This window comes from Sphaerodactylus townsendi, linkage group LG06 (assembly GCF_021028975.2).
Source record: "Sphaerodactylus townsendi isolate TG3544 linkage group LG06, MPM_Stown_v2.3, whole genome shotgun sequence".
Classification (NCBI taxonomy): domain Eukaryota; kingdom Metazoa; phylum Chordata; class Lepidosauria; order Squamata; family Sphaerodactylidae; genus Sphaerodactylus; species Sphaerodactylus townsendi.
This window is the reverse complement of record NC_059430.1, coordinates 118924341-118943821: the sequence shown is the minus strand read 5'-3', so window position 1 is coordinate 118943821 and position 19481 is coordinate 118924341. Positions and strand designations below refer to the sequence as shown.

Genomic DNA, 19481 nt, shown 5'->3' with positions numbered 1-19481 from the left:
TGGGTGAGTGGATGAGTTGAGTGGTAATCCTGGGTGAGGCAGGGTTGAGCTTGATTAAAGGTACAAAGTGATAGTGGTAGTGCAGGGAGAGAGGGTTTTGAAAAGGATGGAGGAGGCTATGAAACAGTGAGAGCTGTGGCTGTGAGGGAGGGAGAAGGAGTGTGTGGGATAAGAATGGGGTGGTTGTGTTGGAGAAGTGTGTGGAGAGTGCAGTGAAGAGGATTGTGCGAAGGATGGGAGGAGGCTATGGCTGTGTGAAGTGTGGGTGTGAGGGAGGACAGAGGAATTGTGTGAGATATAAAGCAGGTGGTTGTGTTGAAGTGTGTGGAGTGCAGTGAGAGGAGTTTTGAAAAAAAAAAGGATGGAAGGGAGAGCTATGGCTGTGTGAAGTGTGGCTGTGGCGAGGGAGGGAGAAGGGTGGTGTGAAATGAGGTGGTTGTGTTGAGAGTAGTGTGTGAGTGCAGAAGTGAGAGAGTTGTCTTTTTTTTGCGAAAAAAGGATGGAGGAGGGCTATGGCTGTGTGAAGGGTGTGATGGTGTGAGGGAGGGACAGAGAGGTGTGTGAGATAGGGTGTAGTTGTGTTGAAGTGTGGTGTGAGGTGCAGTGAGAGAGTTTTGAAAGGATGGAGGAGGCTACATGGTGTGTGAAGTGTGTCTGTGAGGGAGGGCAGAGAAGGGTGGTGTGTGAGATGAAGGTGGTTGTGTTGAAGTGTGTGGTGCGGTGAGAGGGGTTGTGAGAAGGATGGAGGAGGCTATGGCTGCTGTGTGGGGAGTGTGTGGCTGTGAGGGGGAGGGGGAGAGGGAGTGTGTGTGAGATGAGGTGGTGCTGTGTTGAAGTGTGTGAGTGCAGTGAAGAGTTGTCACGAAGGATGGGAGGAGGCTATGGCTGTGTGAGAGATGTGGGTGTGAGGAGGACAGAGGAGGTGTGTGAGATAGAGGTGGTTGTGTTGAAGTGTGAGGTGCAGTGAGAGAGGTTGTAGAAGGATGGAGGAGGCTATGGCTGTGAAGTGTGGCTGTGAGAGACAGAGAGGAGTGTGTGAGATGAGGGTGGTTTGTGTTGAGAGGTGTGTGAGGGTGCAGTGCTGAGAGTTGTGAGAAAGGATGGGAGGAGGCTATGGCTGTGAGAGATGGCTGTGAGGGAGGGCAGAAAGGAGGTGTGTGTGAGATAAGAGGTGGTTGTGTTGAAGTGTGAGTGTAGTGAGAGTTTGAAAATGATGGAGGAGGCTGTGGCTGTATGAGGTGTGGTTGTGAGGGAGGGCAGAAAGAGGTGTGTGAGATGGAGGTGGTTTGTGTTGAAGTGTGGCTGGAGTGCAGTGAGAAGGGGTTTTGAAAAAAGGATGGAGGAGGCCATGGCTGTGTGGGGAGGTGGTGTGTCTGTGAGGGAGGGGCAAGAAGGAGTGTGTGTGAGAGATGAAGGTGGTTGTGTGTTAAGGAGGTGTGGCTGAGGTGCAGTGAGGGTTGTGAGGATGGAGGCAGAGGCTGTGTGAGGTGGTGTCTGTGAGGGAGGGCAGAGAGGTGTGTGAGATGAGGAATTAGGTTTATGATTGAAGTGGTAATGAGGGAGTGCAGTGCAGGAAGTTTGAAAAAAAAAGGATGGTGGAGGCTATAAGCTGTGGAAAGTGTGGCTGTGAGAGGAGCAGAGGTGTGAGATGAGGTGGTTTGTGTTAGCAGGGGGGTGTGTGAGTGCAGTGAGAGAGTTTTGAAAGAGGGCAGAGAGGGTGTGTGTGAGATGGGGTGGTTGTGTTGAAGTGTGTGAGTGCAGTGTGAGAGTTTTGGATAGGATGGAGGAGGCTGTGGCTGTGTGAAGTGTGGCTGTGAGGGAGGGGAGAGAGGAGTGTGTGAGATGAGGTGGTTGTGTTGGAGGTGTGTGGGGTGTGAGGAAGTGAAGAGTTATGTGAGAAGGATGGAGAGGGCTATGGCTGTGTGAAGTGTGGCTGTGAGGAGGGCAGAAGGAAGTGTGTGAGATGAGGTGGTTGTGTTGGAAGTGTGTGAGTGCAGTGAGAGAGAGTTTGGAAAAGGATGAGGTGGAGGCTAGGCTGTGTGAAGTGTGTCTGTGAGGGGAGGGCAGAGAGGAGGTGTGTGAGATGGGGGCAAAGTTTGTGTTGAAGTGTGTGAGTGCAGTGAGAAGTTTGAAAGGATGGAGGAGGCTGTGAAAGCAGTAGTAGAGGTGTGTCTGTGAGAAGGCAGAGGGGAAGCAAGGGGGGGTGAGGAAGAAAAAGTTGTCACAGATAGGCGAGGCAGCGTTTGGCTGGCGACTGAGGGGCAGCGTTGGGGGGATGAAGAGTGGCGAGAAAGCAAGGGGGGGGTGGGGAGGGTTGTCGTGGCGCGGAGGTCTTTGTCCTTTGGTGGAGGGAAGCGGCGATGCAGCTGGTGGAGAGTGGACTCGCATTGGCTGCTGCTGGAAATGGCGGGACAGTTGGCTCAGCGAGAGATGAGGAGTTTGAGGCATGCCCTGAACGTGTTGGCTGGAGAGAAGAGTGTGGAAAGAGCAGAAGTTCCTAATGGGCGCAGCATCTGGGGAGGACGCAGGTGGGATGGGAAGCTGCGAAAAGCGGATTTGATGGCTCAGGGCGGGTGCGAGGTCATGTAAATGTTGCTAAACACTCTCGCTTGGCAGAGTAGGCGTGCACCGGAAGTTTAGGGGAGTTCGTCCAGCAGTTTATGAGGTAGCCCCTCAGAGACAAACACACTGTTAGATTTTTATATATATAGATAACAAAGTGCCTATCAGGTTCTCCGAATTTGCAGCTTTCACTGAAAGGGGAGAGGGGAAGCCAGTGATTTACTTTTAATAAATGAAATCCTGGAACACCCAAAACCTGACAGACATGTTGTTCTAATATCTGCTGAAACAGAGGCCCTTTCCGCACGGGCCATTTACAGCGGCCCAGGGACGGCAAAAACTCCATCCCTGGGCAGCTGTTCGCCTGAAACAGCGTCCCTGTGCAGCCAGTGGTGTGAAGGTGCCGCTCACCTCCCCTTCCCCTGAGGTTTTGGAAGCGCCCGCCTTCCAATCGGCATGGTGCGAACGCTGCGCCAAACCGCCGCTTTCCAGTCCCCCCCCTCACCTCGTCCTCCAGTGTTGGGTCTGCAGGGACCTGCACTGCCCTCTGACGCGGGAGGTGGGAGGCAGCATGGGAAAGGTCCCTGCACCCTCCCAGGCCAATGCTGGAGGACGAAGAGCTGCTATGTCTGTGCTTGCCTCTGTGGGGGCCGCTCTCACGCTCCCGTCTGAACGGCCCCCTCCCCTCCACTGGCATAATTTCTGCCGGTGGAGAGGCGCGGAAAGGGCCAGACATTCATTTTTGCAGTGTTTTTTTTTAAAGCCATCCAACAGCAAGGGGAAATAGTTGTCGCCAAGCACTGGCAGAGCGGAAATGGCACTGAGCTGGCTGGTAGCAGGAAGATTTGGCATTTCCTGTCCACAAGAGCACCAACCTTATTTTTCTATGATCTTTCTCAAAAACACCACTTTAAAACAGGTTTGGTGAAGGTGTCTGGAAGTACAGGAAAACCTAGGAGGTGCAAAGAAGCGCCAGGATGCTATGCTGTGGGGTAGGAGGAAAAAACCTGGATTGCAACAGCATCCAGTCCAGGGCAGATAAGCTGTGTTTAAGTGAAGTCACATTTGGGTGGCCACTACATGATCAGACCTTCACTGGACAAGCCTTCATTAAATTTCCTGAGGGATTCCCTTGGCTGTTTTTGAAAATTATATAGGGCAATCTGGCAAAAAAAATGAGATTCATATGGAACATACATTCAAAAAGGACAACAGCTAGAGCTGTTAAAGCCAAGGACTATCTGCTCGCACCACATTAAAGTTATATTCTGAAGGCCTCCTTTGAGGGACCCTTATTGAACAGAAAGAAGGAAAGAGTTTGGATTTATACCCCACCTTTCTCTCATGTAAAGAGACTCAAGGTGGCTTACAAACTCCTTTCCCTTCCTTTCCCCACAACAGATACTTTGTGAGCAGAGGTGGGATCCAGCAGGTTCTCCACTTCCAGTTCGAGGAGTGGGTTACTTAATTATTTCCAGTGTGTGCCGTAGAGGTTAAGGCATTAATTGGGTCAGCGTTTTAGCCCTCGCCTCCCAGTGATACTGCCTTTAGTAGAAGAACGTGAAGGTTCCATATAGCAATTGTGACTAATAATGTAACTCCCTGAACTGGGTTAATCCCTTCCAGGTACTGCAATTCATGGATTCTCAGCCTTTCGTACCTTTTATCTCACCAGCTAAATCTCCTAATCAAAAGAACCTGTGTGTTTCACCATTGCTGTGTTCAGATTTGTGAGTTGGGGCATTTTCTATAATGTGGTGATGATTTAGAAATTACCTGGTGCAAAAAATTTTGGGGGGGTCGTGGTGGGGTGGCTGCCCATGGGGGGGGCATCCAACTCAGGTTTTGCCCAGGGCTCAGGTTTGCCTAGGTATGCCTCTGCCCCCTTTGCTGAGGGGGGACTGGCGAGGAACCTGTTACTAAAATTTTTGGATCCCACCACTGTTTGTGAGGCAGGTGAGGCTGACAGAAGTCCAAATTTTCCAACGAGCAAAATTAGGCAAGTGAAATGATTAGTCCTTAATGAAAAGGATGCTTCTAATTATTCCAAAACACAAAGAGAATGTGAAATACTCACCTTTAGAACCACAGGCTAAATATAAATGAAAACAAAATTAATGTTCTGCTTTGATATTTCCTCAAAAAACCTTTTTGATTTTAGAATATAGGTCCATAGTTTATCTACTGTTCAATTCTTTTTTTAAAAAATCTCTGTTAGTATGGGTTGCCAATTTCCAGGTGGGGTCTGGACATCGCCTAAAATGGTAACAGCTCTCCAGACCACAAAGAACAGTTCCCACAGAGACAATGACTGCTTTGGATGAAGGACTGTATTGCATCACACTCACACAAGTTCCTTCTCCTCCCCAACTTCCACTTACAAAACTCCAGGAACTGCCTAACCCACACTTATCTGTCATCTTTGTTGAAGCAACATCACTACTACTGTAAATGGTGCTGTCCAAGGTACTGTGGAGTTTGATGGAACCTGCACTGTTCAAGCTCGTTCTCTTGATGCCTTACTGACTAACTGCTTCCAATGTTGTACACTATTTTCCTCTTGATCCTGCCACCCTGCCCCTTCATTCATTCTGCCCATAGGATTTTAGGTTGTTCTAGATAATTCTGGATGATAAATCAAAATGGCTGCCTGATCCAGACAATCTAGTTGTGACAAATGAGAGATGGCGGCCATTTTGACCTCCAATTTAAAATTGCAGACCAATTAAATCTGTTACAAACATCTCTGTTGCCTGATTATACTGTTGCTTTCACTTAGATGGCAGCTACTTTTTAAAAAGTGAAACCAATATGGTTGTGATCTGTGCGTTTGTTTTGTAAAATTTTGAACTTTATCAAACAGCCAGGAAAATATATCTCCTGCTACCGACAAAACAATAATCTCTGGAGGTTTCACTCAGCAGAGAAAAGTTGAAATACTCACCTTCAGTGCTTCTACTTCTGCCTATTTTTAAAAAAGAAAAGAAAGTAAAAACAAGTTGGTTATTCTTGCATATGTCTTGATACTGCTGGAAAAATTCCTACATAGTTGGGCGGAGCAGGCACTAATAGCCTGACTTTGAACAACAGTTTTCGGAATTAATCCTGAGATGTTTTGGTGTTTACACCAGTTATCACTTTCCATAAAAAGACTTTGGGAAATGCAGTACCTGAAAGTTGCTGAGAATTCTCTCTGAAATAAGTTTTCCCTTTTCACAGTTCTTTCTAGGCAGGAGACAACTGCATTCTCTAAGGCTGTTTCCGCACGGGCAATTCATGGCGGCCTGGAGACGGTAAGCGCCCGTCTCCAGGCCGCCGACCTCGTAAGCAGCTTCTAACCTGGCGGCGCTAGCCCTCTTCGCCACTTCCGGCCTGAAGGCTTTCTGCGGTGTTTCCCAGAGCACTTCCAATGCTTTTGGGGAAATGCATGCGTGAAGCGCTGCCGAAGCGAACAACTTAGCGGCTTCCACGCCTTCCAATTCCGACACCACCTTGTCCCGGGCCTCCCGGCGTCGCCCGGTTTCAGGGGACACCCTGCTGGAGCGAGCGCCCAGGGCCAGAGCGGTCCTCTGTGTCCCTCAGGCTATGGCGACTTTCTCGAGGGCAGCTAATGCCCGAATCAGCCGGGCGCTGGCGCTCCGTAGCACCGGCTGCCCGGCTGTTCCCAGGACCGTCCATGCGGACGGTCCCAGCGTCGTCGGGTCGGTGTCATTCGGTGCCTTCGTGTGGAAACGGCCTAACATTGTAAGGTCTTGTTATTCCATTGTTTTACATGTAAGGTCAGCTCTAATCTTGATTAAACTAATGTGATTGACTCATGGCAGGGACCACTTTGATCCATATTGGGAAATAACACTTTGAATAGTGAACTAGCAGATTAGTATTCGTCAGTAAAGAGGTTTCAATTCACTTCAGTTTTGTGGCCATATAAGACATGTTTCCAAATTATATCTATCCATCTACTTATCTGTTTTGATAATGATATAATCCTTTCATTCAATTTCTTCAGAAACAACACTGGACAACATTCTCTGTCACCTCCCTGTGCCTTTCAAAATAACCCAGAGCAAAGAGTTTGTGACATTTACCACAAAGAAAGGGCTAGAAAGCATCTTTCTGCTTAATCTCTTCACAACTGGATTCCACTAATCTAATTAGCCAATTAAATAAAAATGGAATACCATACATAGACCCTTGCTGTTTGTGAGGATCTATTCCTGGGATCATTGCAAATACCTCAATCTATAGATAATGGCAGGTGGGGTCTGATACTTCTTCATAGCAAAGGTCCTACATGTCTCTCAGAACCAGCATGGTATAGTCAGTGGTAAGAGTGTCAGACTATGATCTGGGAGACTCCAAATTAAAATCCCATCCCTGTTATGAAAACTAGCTGGGTGACACTGATGAGGCTCCTTCCGCACATGCAGAATAATGCACTTTCAAACTGCTTTCAATGCTCTTTGAAGCTGTGCGGAATAGCAAAATCCACTTGCAAACAGTTGTGAAAGCGGTTTGAAAACGCATTATTCTGCGTGTGCGGAAGGGGCCTGAGTCAGTCACACATTCAGCCTTACTACGGTTGAATCCCCACTACCGTCTTAGCCAGGTTTCAGAACACAAACTAACCAGGTTTGAGGGATGACCTCCCCGGTCGAATCCCCACTACCGTCTTAGCCAGGTTTCAGAACACAAACGACCTCAAACCTGGTTAGTTTGTGTTCTGAAACCTGGCTAAGACGGTAGTGGGGATTCGACCGGGGAGGTCGTCCCTCAAACCTGGTTAGTTTGTGTTCTGAAACCTGGCTAAGACGGTAGTGGGGATTCGACCTACCTCAGAGACTTGTTGTCAGAGTTAAAGGGATCTGGAAGTAAGCCATTTCGGATTCCCATTGGGAAGAAAGGCAAGATATAAATGAAGTAAATAAATAAAGAGTGCAATAGTTTTCCAAATACGTATAAATGGCTAGAATTCCCTTTTACTGGAGAAATGTAAGGACACCCTTGAGGTAGACAATTCAGTTCCTTGTCTTACTCAACATAAAACATTTAGTTCCTGCTCCCTTCAAAAAGGGGAAATCTGGTGGTAAACACAGTGCACATTGCTCAGTTGAGAATAGTCAAAACACTCACCTGCATTTCCTCAAAAAATGCCTAAATTTAGAAAAAAAGAAAGAAAGAAAAAGCAGATTATTCTTGGATACTTCTTAGTACTTGTAAACTGACTATGCAGCTGTGGTGAGCAAGGACTAACAGCTTGACTTTGAACAATGTGTATACCTGAAATATTTGGCATTAATACCAGTTTGTTATCACTTTCCCCGAGGGACTTGGGGAAATTGAGTTTGTGCAATGTGCTGAGAACTCTCTGCAAAGTAACATTTTCTTTTTCCACAGAACCATACTTCCCAGGGCTTTTTGAGCAGGGGACATGACTGCTAAACTAATTTTGTTCTCTGACATTACTGTTTCTTTTTCATATGGAAGGTGAGTCCTGTCACCTTGATTTGACAAAAAGCAATTGCCATCAGGAACAGGCAACATTGATCCATGATAGGAAACGATAATCCTTGGAAAAATCAACTCATTGATTAATATTGGTCAGTTACAGCAACTCATTCAGTTTTGCAGCCACATATGCATTTTTTCTAAATGAATACAGGCATGTAATAGATATTCTATTACCGTGGTGGCGAACCTTTGGCACTCCAGATGTTATGGACTACAATTCCCATCAACCCCTTCCAGCATGGCCAATTGACCATGCTGGAAGGGGTTGATGGGAATGTAGCCAATTGTATCTGGAGATGCCATAGGAACCACTGTCCTACTATTAGATCGTTTTCGAATTGCTATAGAACTGGACAACTTTATCTGCCATCTTCCTTTACCTTTAACAACCCAGACTACATGGTCACCTCAGGTGGCAGCTGCTACAGAAACACTACTTAGCTCTTTTACATTTAATAAATTAAAAGAGAATATATTACAGGCTGACACACCAGAACGTGGAATACATCACTTTGAACAACTAGTTTCAAATTTAGCAGGGGAACTTCAAGCCGTCTCCTCGACCAAATCTAAGGCTGTAAACGGTCATAGAGAATGGTTTGATCGCTACTGTACTGAATTTAACAACTTAATACGATCACTATATAGAAGTTACCGCAGCACAGGTGAGGAAAAGCTACTCAGCAATATAACCCAACTGAAAAAGGATTTTCAAATTATGAACAATGGAAGCGAGAAAATCCAATTCGAACAGCAGTGGGAACAACTATATCAAGCCACTTTAACAAATAACATTAAGCAATTCTGGCAGATCATAAATAGAAGGGCTAAACGTGCAGTATCCAGTTGCCCCATATTTCACTAGACCGATGGTTCAATTTATTTTCCTAATCTGTTCAATGCTAGCCCTAACTGAATACCCTGATTCCACTTCAATACCAGAGGAGCTACCAGATTGGCCTGAGGTTAATCCTCAAGAAGTGAGTAAAACTAATCCAGTGGTTTGAAAAGCGGTAAGGCCCCAGGTCCTGATGCAATAATGCAAGAAATACTTAAATCCTCACCCGAGTGGTGGGCTGCAACTCTGGCTTCATTATTTACCCATGTAAAATATGCGGGCCGCATCGAGATGTGGCTGGCGTCTATAGTTGTCCCAATCTACAAAAAGGGTGATTTTACTAATCCTTCAAGCTATCGCCCTGTAAGCCTATTATCTGTAATTGTAGAGCTTCTTAATACCAAAACTACTCCTTAGGAGAGTGGAAAGATTAGGTCAAGCAAGCAGAAGTATTAATAGGACCCGAGGAGCAAATTAGATTCACTAAAAATAATAAATCAACACTGGATCATGTAACAGTTTTAGCACACTTAGCTAACAAAAGTATAACTCATAATAACAGTAAACTGTTTGCAGCCTTCCTGGATTTAAAAGGGGCATTTGACTCCATATCTAGAGCCCTACTGTGGAGAAAATTGGCGGCATTACACATGGACCCCAGACTACTGTTTCTTATAAAACAGCTACACGCCTGCACTAACTGCAGAATAAGAGCATAACAAAAGGACCGCTCACAGAAAATATCATCACAACCAGAGGGGTCAAACAAGGCTGTACATTGGCCCCCACTTTGTTCAATATATTCCTTAGTGATCTAAGGTACCAACCACTCCAGAAGGCCAATAGGCATGTTCCCAAACTAAGCTGCTAAACACGTGCCCGGCGTTACTGTATGCTGGCGACTACTGTTCTTCTTTCCCACACTAAAGTTGGTCTCCTTCGTCTGCTTAATTATACTGTGCTGAATATTGTAAGAGGAGCGAACTGGTAATTAACTATAGAAAAAAAAACCAAAATATTGGTCTTACGCTAGAAGACCCCCTAGTCATACATGGACCATCAATAACAGACCCATAGAAGACAAGTTAACCGGTTCAAATATTTGGGCATAACTCTTACTAGCAGCCTTGGTTGGGCGGTACATAGGACATTAGCGCTCGCTGCAGCTAACAACAGTGGCATAGCAATTCAGCGTTTCTTTTTTCATAGTGAATACCAGTATATGCCATCATATTGAAGGTGTTCAATGCTAAATCAAACTCTCAGCTCCTCTATGGAGCACCTATTTGGATCGGAGCTATAAACAAAAATATAAACACAGCCCAGTCCCGTTTCTTCCACAAGAATTATGGGCTTACTGGGGTGTGCTTCATATGCAGCCCTATGTTTAGAACTTCGGGCAAATATCATATGCCACGATGGCCTGGCTGAGAACTGTCAGATACTGGCTCATTATCCACTATTTGCAGGATCACTCCAGTTTGTTACACCTCATGCTTTCCGACTATGCAGGAAATTCTGGGTGGCTGAAGCTGGTTGAGGGAAAAATCAGCACTCTTGGCTTTTCATTAGAATTCGTTGGTCCCCTCTTTCCCTATCAGAAGCATATAGCTGCTTGAAAACTAAGCTATTAGAACAAGAGTATCGGAATATGATAACAGCTTCTGAGGGAAAGCGATGTTCCCCCCTGACCCTGCTTATTCCAATTGAACAAGGACACATGGCCAATTATTTACAGTGGATCACCAACCCTAAATTAAGAAGAGCTTTAACACTGGCCAGATTCAATCTAATGCCTTCTATGCTGCTCTATGGCAGATATCAACAAATTGATAAACAAGAGAGGGAGGCTATGTCCATGCAATATGGGTCAGGTGGAGACACTCGATCATACCCTCTTTCATTGTGTAAGGTTTGCAAAAATCAGAATGTCACAATCTGCACTTATCCCATTTCTGTATAACAATCTAACTGATGCTCTTAAGATACCTATGCTTTTGAACAACATGGATCCCACAGTGTGTGAGAATGTAGCAAAATTTCTGCTAACAATAATAGACGTAAGTCTAGATGAATACCAACCAATGTCTATGTATTATGACCACATATAGCCAGCAGTAATTTTTCTAGCTTCTGTCAGTATCTGATGACGTTTAAGTGAGTTAACTTAGTTGAAGGAATGTCCTATAGTTACAGAAGGACCATGTATATATTTTAGTATTTAGTATTTTAGTACCAGTGTCTATAATTGTGAGCAATAATGGGCAAATTTTGTATGCTGATTTTGTATGTTTATTTTATGCCAATAAAGGCTTGTGACTTAAAAACAACCCAGACTAAATAAATCTAGGCAGTGATGTTTACCTTAAAGAAAGGGCCAGCAAGTCTCCCCCTTCTTAATCTTTTCACATCTGGATCCTGTTAATCTATTTAATCTGTTAAATATAAACTGAATATTCTACATTTACAGGATTCCTTTCCTGGGATGATTGCTAATTGCAAGATCCACAGCTACTAGTGAGAGCCAGTGTGGTATAGCGGTTAAGAGCAGGTGTACTCTAATCTGGAGGAACCAGGTTTGATTCCTCGCTCTGCCGCTTGAGCTGTGGAGGCTTATCTGGGGAATTCAGATTAGCTTGTACGCTCCAATGCATGCCAGCTGGGTGACCTTGGGCAAGTCACAGTTCTTCTGAGCTCTCTCAGCCCCACCTACCTCACAGGGTGTTTGTTGTGGGGCCGCTCTGGGGGAGGTGGAGGGGAGCCAGGTCGGTGCTGCAGTGCCACCTGTGCGATCGGCTCCCTGGGGACGGCGTTTTTGCCGTCCCCAGGGTGCCGTATTTGGCCCGTGCAGAAAGGGCCTAAGTTTATTAGGAGGAGGAGGAGGAGGAGTTTGGATTTATATCCCCCCTTTCTCTCCTATAAGGAGACTCAAAGGAGCTTACAATCGCCTTTCCTCCCCCCCACAACGAACACCTTGTGAGGTGGGTGGAGCTGAGAGAGCTCCAAAGAACTGTGATTAGCCCAAGATCCCCCAGCTGGCATGTGTTGGAGTGCACAAGCTAATCTGGTTCACCAGATAAGCCTCCACAGCTCAGGCGGCAGAGCGGGGAATCAAATCTGGTTCTCCAGATGAGAGTGCACCTGCTCTTAACCACTTGGAAGAGACCACAAGGGCCATTGAGTCCAACTCCCTGCCGTGCAGGAATACACAATCAAAGCATTCCTGGCAGATGGGCATCCAGTCTTTGTTTAAAAACCTCCAAAGAAGGAGACTTCACCACCCTCCAAGGCAGTGTATTCCACTGCCAAACAGCCCATGCCATCAGGAAGTTCTTCCTAATGTTTAGGTGGAAACTCTTTTCCTGAACCTTGAATCCATGACTGTTTCTTCTAGTCTCAGGAGCAGCAGAAAACAAGCTTGCTCCCTCTTCAACATCCCTTCAAATATTTAAATATTTTCCAAGCCTCTGGGCTATCATCCAACTTCCTCTTTGGCACCATTTTTTGCATCCTTTGCCTCACTAATTTCCCCCTCATCATTTCATGGTTTTCTTTTCTTTTGTTTTTTGCTGTTTGCTTAAATCAATGAAGCATCAGTTCAACGTAGCTTCAGAGCATCGAAACAGTGAATCAGTGAAGCATGGTTTCAATGAATAGGCAAAACATTTTTTAAAAAACCTTCACAAGAGCCATGAGATGTTTGGAGGAGGGGAATGCGGACAAACATCATGGTAAAGAGGGAGATCAAAAACATTCTGGAAATGTTCTAAGTGACTTGTGCGGAAAAGGCCTTTGTTTCGCAACAGCTCAATGGGGCAAGTAGATCAGAGAGAGGGAAAGAAACTGGCCCAAGTAAAATCTCTGACCACATTTGAGAGCTAGCAGTTATCCCACCAGTTCACCACATTTCACCCTGAATCCAAACCACTAACCACACTTCCACACTTCCACATTCTTCCCTTTCAACAAGGTTGAAGTAAAAATGAAACTGGCCACACAGAAAAATTATGTGCAATACTTGCCACTATTGCTTTTCTGATTTTCTGAAATAGAAAAGAAATAATTCATAGTTTATAGCTATTATATACAGTTTCCTTAGTCAATATGTTTCATGGAGGTTTGAAATGGCAGAAATGTTCTGGCAGAAAGGTCTTCATCATGGAAAGATTTCTGATATTGGAATGTGAGAATTTTCCTTTCAGGAAGAAGCAAGGAGATCCATATGAGATTCCTACCAGCAGGGGCGTAACGAGGCAAACTGGAGCCCTGGGCAAAACCTGAGTTGGATGCCCCGCCCATGGGCGGCCACTCCACATGACCAAAAGATTTTTTTGCACCAGGTCATTGGTGCCTGCAGGGGGTGCATTTTTAGACATATCAGCACCAAAATTTCAGCGTATCATCAGGAGACTGTCCTTATGCTACCCCCAAGTTTGGTGCAGTTCGGTTCATGGGGGACAAAGTTATCGACCCTCAAAAGGGTCGCCCCATCTCCTTAGCTCCCATTGGAAAGAATGGGGGATGGGGGCACCCCCTTTGAGGGTCCATAACTTTGGCCCCCCTGAACCAAACTGCACCAAACCTGGGGGTATCATCAGGGCAGTCTCTTGATGAGACCCTGAAAGATTTGAGACTGTGCCTTCAGAAATGTCCCCCCCCCCCCAGCCTGCAACACCCATTGACAGCTATGCAGAAAACTCAATGCAGAACAAAGATTCTTGGGCAAATTTCTGGGATGTTCCTGCAGGGGGCGCATTTTTGGATGTATTGGCACCAAAATTCCAGGGTATCATCTGGAGACTGTCCTGATGGCACCCCCAAGTTTGGTGCAGTTTGGTTCAGGGGGACCAAAGTTATGGTCCCTCAAAAAGGGTGCCACATCCCCCTTTTTTTTCTAAGGAGATGGAGGCTACCCATTTGAGGGTCCATATCTGAGCTACTTTTGAAAATGGTACTAAAGTTTGGAAGCAAAGACTAAGTTCTATTTGTGAAGGACATTTTATTTTTTCATTCAATACACACAGGATTTGTTATACTTACACTTTCCAATTTCTTTTCAATTGGCTAAATGAAAAGGGAAAAAAACCACAGTCATTCTTTCATGTTCCTTGGTTCTTGTTTAACAGTGATTTCTTCACCATTAGCAAAAATCATCTTACTTTGCCTATGGAGGCAAAAAGTCTTCAAGATTCTAATGCAATTGCTTACAAAACATCTAATAATGCTGTAGAAGTCCACAGTTGAAGAAGGAACACTTACAGTGTGAAATGTTTTGTTGAGCTAGAGAGTTCAGCTACAGAACAAAAGGTTGCTTCTGTAAAAGCTTTCTATCTTCAATTTAGGAGGTGGTACTTAACTAGCATCAGTTTTTCTGCTTCATTTGTTATCTTTAATTTGGTCAAATTCAGCCTGGTTGCTGCAGGTGTACCAGTGGCTGATCCGGGTCCTGCAGGCCTTGCTGGTACCAGGGTACTTCCTATACCCAAATGCCAGTGATCTAACAGCTTCGGCATAGCAATTTTCATACGTTTGCATTAAGCATCTTAGAGCGGTGGCACCTAATTTTTTGCACCCCCACCTCAATTGGGAAAGATCTTATGACCGACACCTCCCATGAATCTGGCCTAAGCTATAGGTGTGGGAGTTTCCATTTTTAAGGCTTAAAAATGCAAAACTTTTGTTCATCCACATCCAAAAATTTAGGCCCTGCAGAGGACTACAAATGCATACTCATTGAAATGAACAGAAACATAAGACATGAAATAGTTTTGTGGAAATAATTTTTGTGAATTTTGTGCATATAAAATATAGCTAAAATAATTTATAGCTATATAGACTCCCCTGGAGTCTGTCTATACCTCTCCTGGGGACACATACTCCACAGATTAAGAACCCCAGGTTTATACAAAAACCTCTGTTGGTTCCACCTTCAATCAAAGAGGTTCATCAAAAAGATAATTCAAAATCCCTGATTCACACAAGACAGTGGCATAGTCTGATCTCCAGATAATCCTAAAATGTTTTTGCTTAATTCCTTACAAAACAGAACTAAAAATTAAAGACCTATTTCAGGAACAGAACCAAATTTAATCTTTGGAAGATATGAACTCTAGTTGGGAATCCTTCATTTTCTGTGATTTTTGGAAAGGATGCAAAAGCTCTCAAAAGAACCTAATATTCCCAGAGGGCTTTAAGTCAGTCTGTATGTGTTTTTTTCTCCAAAGTTCCTCACACCCCTTTCCCCCATTTGATTTCCTTTCCATGTTTTTAGCATAATTTTCCTACATTTTCCCAAATGTGGTTTAAGAAAGCATGAGAAAACTGTAAGGAACACAAGTGGAAAACATGAGGAAATCGGGAGAAAAAACCTTGTAGGTTGACCCTCAAACCATAGGAAAACCTCAGTGAGAAAAGGGCTGATGAAAAGTTAATGTTCCATTTTGAAAAAATATTACAGATGAAACAACCAGTACCGACAGGATTTGCTATACTCACTGGCAACATCTCTTTCAGTACCTAAAATGACAGGAAGAAAAGAAATCATGCTTCTTGATTCCAAAAAAGTACCTTTGTTTTTTTCGCAATGGTAAGAAGGGACAGACAGCCGTTTCCATAATTCTGTTCCCAAAAGATGTATCTACGCTATAATTTCTCGGTTTTACTCAATTTCACCCTGTTCAGTTCCTCTTCCATAATATTTGGAATTGAAGGCGCTAACAATCTCTGCTAGAGATCCCAACAGGTCACTTAACAAACATGATTAACTACAGATGGAATCAAAATCTATGATTAATACTGAGGGAAGACAGGAAATAACACTTTACTTAATAATTTAGTTGTGTTACAACAGTATCAATAAAAGCTTGCAATATTAATTAAAGCCTGCACTCTCATATTTCATATAAAATCAATGAACAAACAAATGGGTAATGTGATTCACTGATCACAAGGAAGTTTAACAATGGTTGGCTGTTCACTGCACAGAAAACAAGAAAATAATTGTGCTGGGCATAAGTTTGCAGCAGCAATGGTAGTGGCAAAAGATATTCCTTTTTGCCTCCTTCATTGCACTCTTGTAGGCTTTCACAAGCATCCTAAATGAGTGTCTTGATTCCTTGTGACAAGTACAGCACCATACTTGCTCCATCTCATTTCCTCTTTAGTCCTCCTCAGCTCTTCAGTATACCAAGGGCCAATTTGGACCAGAGACAGAGAGGACACCATGGCCAAGGATGTAGGTAAGGGGGGGTTCTCAGGTTCAAAACCCCCCATTACATGTCAAAAAGCTCCACCCCCCATTTGTGGGTTTTTTGTAATTTTTTAGTGTTTTTTTGGTTTTTTACCTGCAAGGGGTGCAGTTTTTAGACTAGCTGCACCAAAATTACAGGGATTTGTTGGGAGACTCTCCTGATGATACCACTAATGTTTGGTGAGGTTTGGTTCAGGAGGTCCAAAGTTATGGACTCCCAAAAGAGGTGCCCCCATCCCACATTGTCTCCAATGGGAGCTAATAGGAGATGGGGCAACACCTTTTAGGCTCCATAACTTTGGACCCCCTGAACCAAACTTCACCAAAACTGGGTGGTATCACCAGGTGAGTCTCTTAAAGATACCATGAAAGTTTGGTGCTGCTAGCTTAACAATTGCACCCCTGACAGCAGGCACCCTCCAAATTTCCCCAGATTCTCCTTTTAAATCAATCCCCTTCGGCATGGATTTAAAGGGAGTATCTGAGGTCCCCAGTTTAAACATTGAAAGTGATGTTGTTTCAGGGTGCGGGATAATCCACCCCAAAACAGCATCACTTTCAATGTTGTTTTAACTGGGGACCCCAGATTCTCCACTTAAGGTGGATTTAAAAGGAGTATCTGGGCTCCCTAGTTTAAACACCATTGAAAGTGATGCTGTTTGGAGGTGGATTCCAGGATCACAGCAGCCGCTGGGGGGGGGACAACACTCAGATTTTGCACTGGGCTCCATTTTCCCTAGCTTTGCCTCTACCCAGATGGGAGGGAAGAAGGGACTGCTGGCTACCGAGTGGGAACCCAGCAGGGGGTGGGGTGGGCAGGGCAGGGGAGTCTGCCATCCCCAGTCTCAGAGAGCTGCTTTTATAAGCACTGAGGCCAGGGGTGGGGCTTGGGGAGGCGTGGCAGGTGGGGGCCTGGCCCCGCCCCCAACCCCCATTAAAAAATCTATATCTACGTCCCTGGTTGCAAGTATTGGTTTTCCTGTTTCAGTTCTATTGATCACCTGCCAAGAATGTTTTCATCATCATCCTGATCTTTTGTGCTTCCACCTATGAGTATATGAAGCTCATCCACTGAAGTTGAGTACTTACTGGCATCCTATACTTGGTATCCTTCGCATATACACCATTCGTGGATCTCTTTGAAAGTGATACCTTGATTACAGAGATTTCATACCCAGTATTGTCTTTGGGATCCTCTGTGTATGCATTGTTTATTGTTTATTGTTTTTGTGGTGTTATCCATAATATGTGTACTTTGTAGTTGATTAAGAGTTGTGGGTTTGTTATAAGAATGTTTTAATTATTTTCATTAAAAATATAGTTTTTAACTTTGCACTAGAGCCAGACAGAATTTTTCCTTTTTCTTAGATAGATCTTTGGCTCATTCTGTATTGTTGATGGCGGGATGATTGCCAGATATAGGTTAAGAAACTCCTGGAGATTTGGAGATGGAGAGGACTGAAACTTCAGTGGGGGGCAATGCCTTAGAACCCCCCCCCCTTGAAAAATTAGAAGAGGCATAAGTCTTTCTTCTTCATGTCATTCAACCAAGTAAAATTGCATCCCCCACCCCTGACATTAAAAATTTTTATTTTATTTATTTTATTAAACTTATAGGCCGCCTATCCCCGAAGGGCTCAAGGCGGCTTCCAACATGGCTGTTACATAGACAGCAATCAACAACATAAAATACTAAAATCATTAAAACCTAAGAACTAAGCAGTAGTTTACTACAGAACTATAGGTTAAGCAACCCAGTTCATAAATTAATTAAGACAGGCGCCCCGCCGAAGGCCATTAAAAGAAGAAAAAGGGGAGGGAGTAAGTAGGGCCTGGGATGGAATTTATAAGTAAGACAGGCCCAGCTTTAATAGAATGGAACGGCAGGTCTCAGTTTGCGGATTTCAATTTCAGTGTGTCGATAGGGTAGATCCACGGCCGTTTCCCCGAAAAGCCCGGTGGAGGTGCTCTGCCTTTGCAGGCCCCTGGCGGAACTCATTATATCCCGGCGAGGGGCCCTGCGACAGCCGGAGGTAAGGCATTCTTACCACTATAGCGGGGGCCAGAGGCCGTAAAGGCTCTTGGCCCGGTTGAGGCCAGCCGTGATCATTGCAGGACCAGGGGTCACCAGTAGATCTGCCGTTTGTCGAAGCGCAGCGACCTATGTGGGGACATTACAGTGTGATGCGGTCCCCGGCGCAGGTGGCTGTGGGCCCCATGCCGCCAGTAAGGCCTTAAAGGTTAAAACCAGCACCTTGAAAATCGATCCGGAACTCCACCGGAAGCCAGTGCAGACGGCACAGCACAGGGGTGATATGATCTGAATAACTTCTCACCACCTGTTGTGGGGAAGCCGTGCCGCTGCATTCTGGACCAGCTTCAGCTTCCGGATCAGTCGCAAGGGAAGGCCCGCCCAGGAGCGAAGTTAAGCAATAATCAAGCCTCGAGGTGACCGTCGCATGGGATCACAGTGGCCAGGTCGGACTGGGAGAGATAGGGAGCCAGCCGCCGTGCCTGGCGAAGGTGGAAGAACGCGAATTCCTGGGTGGGAACATGGGCCACCTGGCTCTCCATAGATAATGAAGAGTCCAGGCGGACCCCCAGGCTGCGAGCCAGAGATGTTGGGGCCAACATGACCCCCTCCAGATTTGGCGGCTGAAATTCCCTCGGTCTCTCCCCCCGGCCCAGCCAAAGGACCTCCGTCTTCGTTGGGTTAAGCTTTAACCTACTCTGTCTCAACCAACCAGCAACCGACTCCAGACAGTGCTGTAGAGCTGCAGGGGCGGAGGTCGCTCCCCCCTCCATCAACAGAATGAGCTGGGTGTCATCCGCATATTGAAGCTATACAGTAGTTGTGGTGAAAGGCAGTTATTTTAAAAGTCCATTTATTTATTAGTTTATTTTACAAATTTATTTCCTACCTTTCTACCCTTCAAAAAAATCACAAAAACTACTAACAAATTAAACCTTCATGTAATAAAAATCACACTTTCAAACCATTAAAACCAGCTGTCCCCAAAACAGATACTATCATTTTAAAAACATTAAAAACAGAGATATAATGAACACGACTAAAAACAAAGCTATACAGTTTCCCCCTGTATTTCCTCAGCTTTATCACACTGACATAATTATCATGATCAACCTGAGCTTAAACTGAAAATCAAAGCTTTTAAATTAATTTAATTAGGTAAACATTTATTTAATTATTTAGGGATCTGAACTACTTTTGAAAATACTAAAGCTTGAAAATGATACTAAAACTTGGAAGCAAAGACGAAACTCTATTTGTGAATAATATTTTCAATGTTCATACAATAC

The 19481-nt window shown here is 44.8% G+C and overlaps 1 long non-coding RNA gene across 1 annotated transcript; it reads left to right on the top strand.

Moving 5' to 3' along the window:
• The first annotated feature begins 304 nt into the window (after window positions 1–304).
• On the top strand, window positions 305–1094 carry LOC125435910. Its single transcript, XR_007244940.1, has 3 exons — window positions 305–329; window positions 599–676; window positions 805–1094. It is a non-coding gene; the product is annotated as an uncharacterized LOC125435910 (long non-coding RNA).
• The last annotated feature ends 18387 nt before the right edge of the window (window positions 1095–19481 follow it).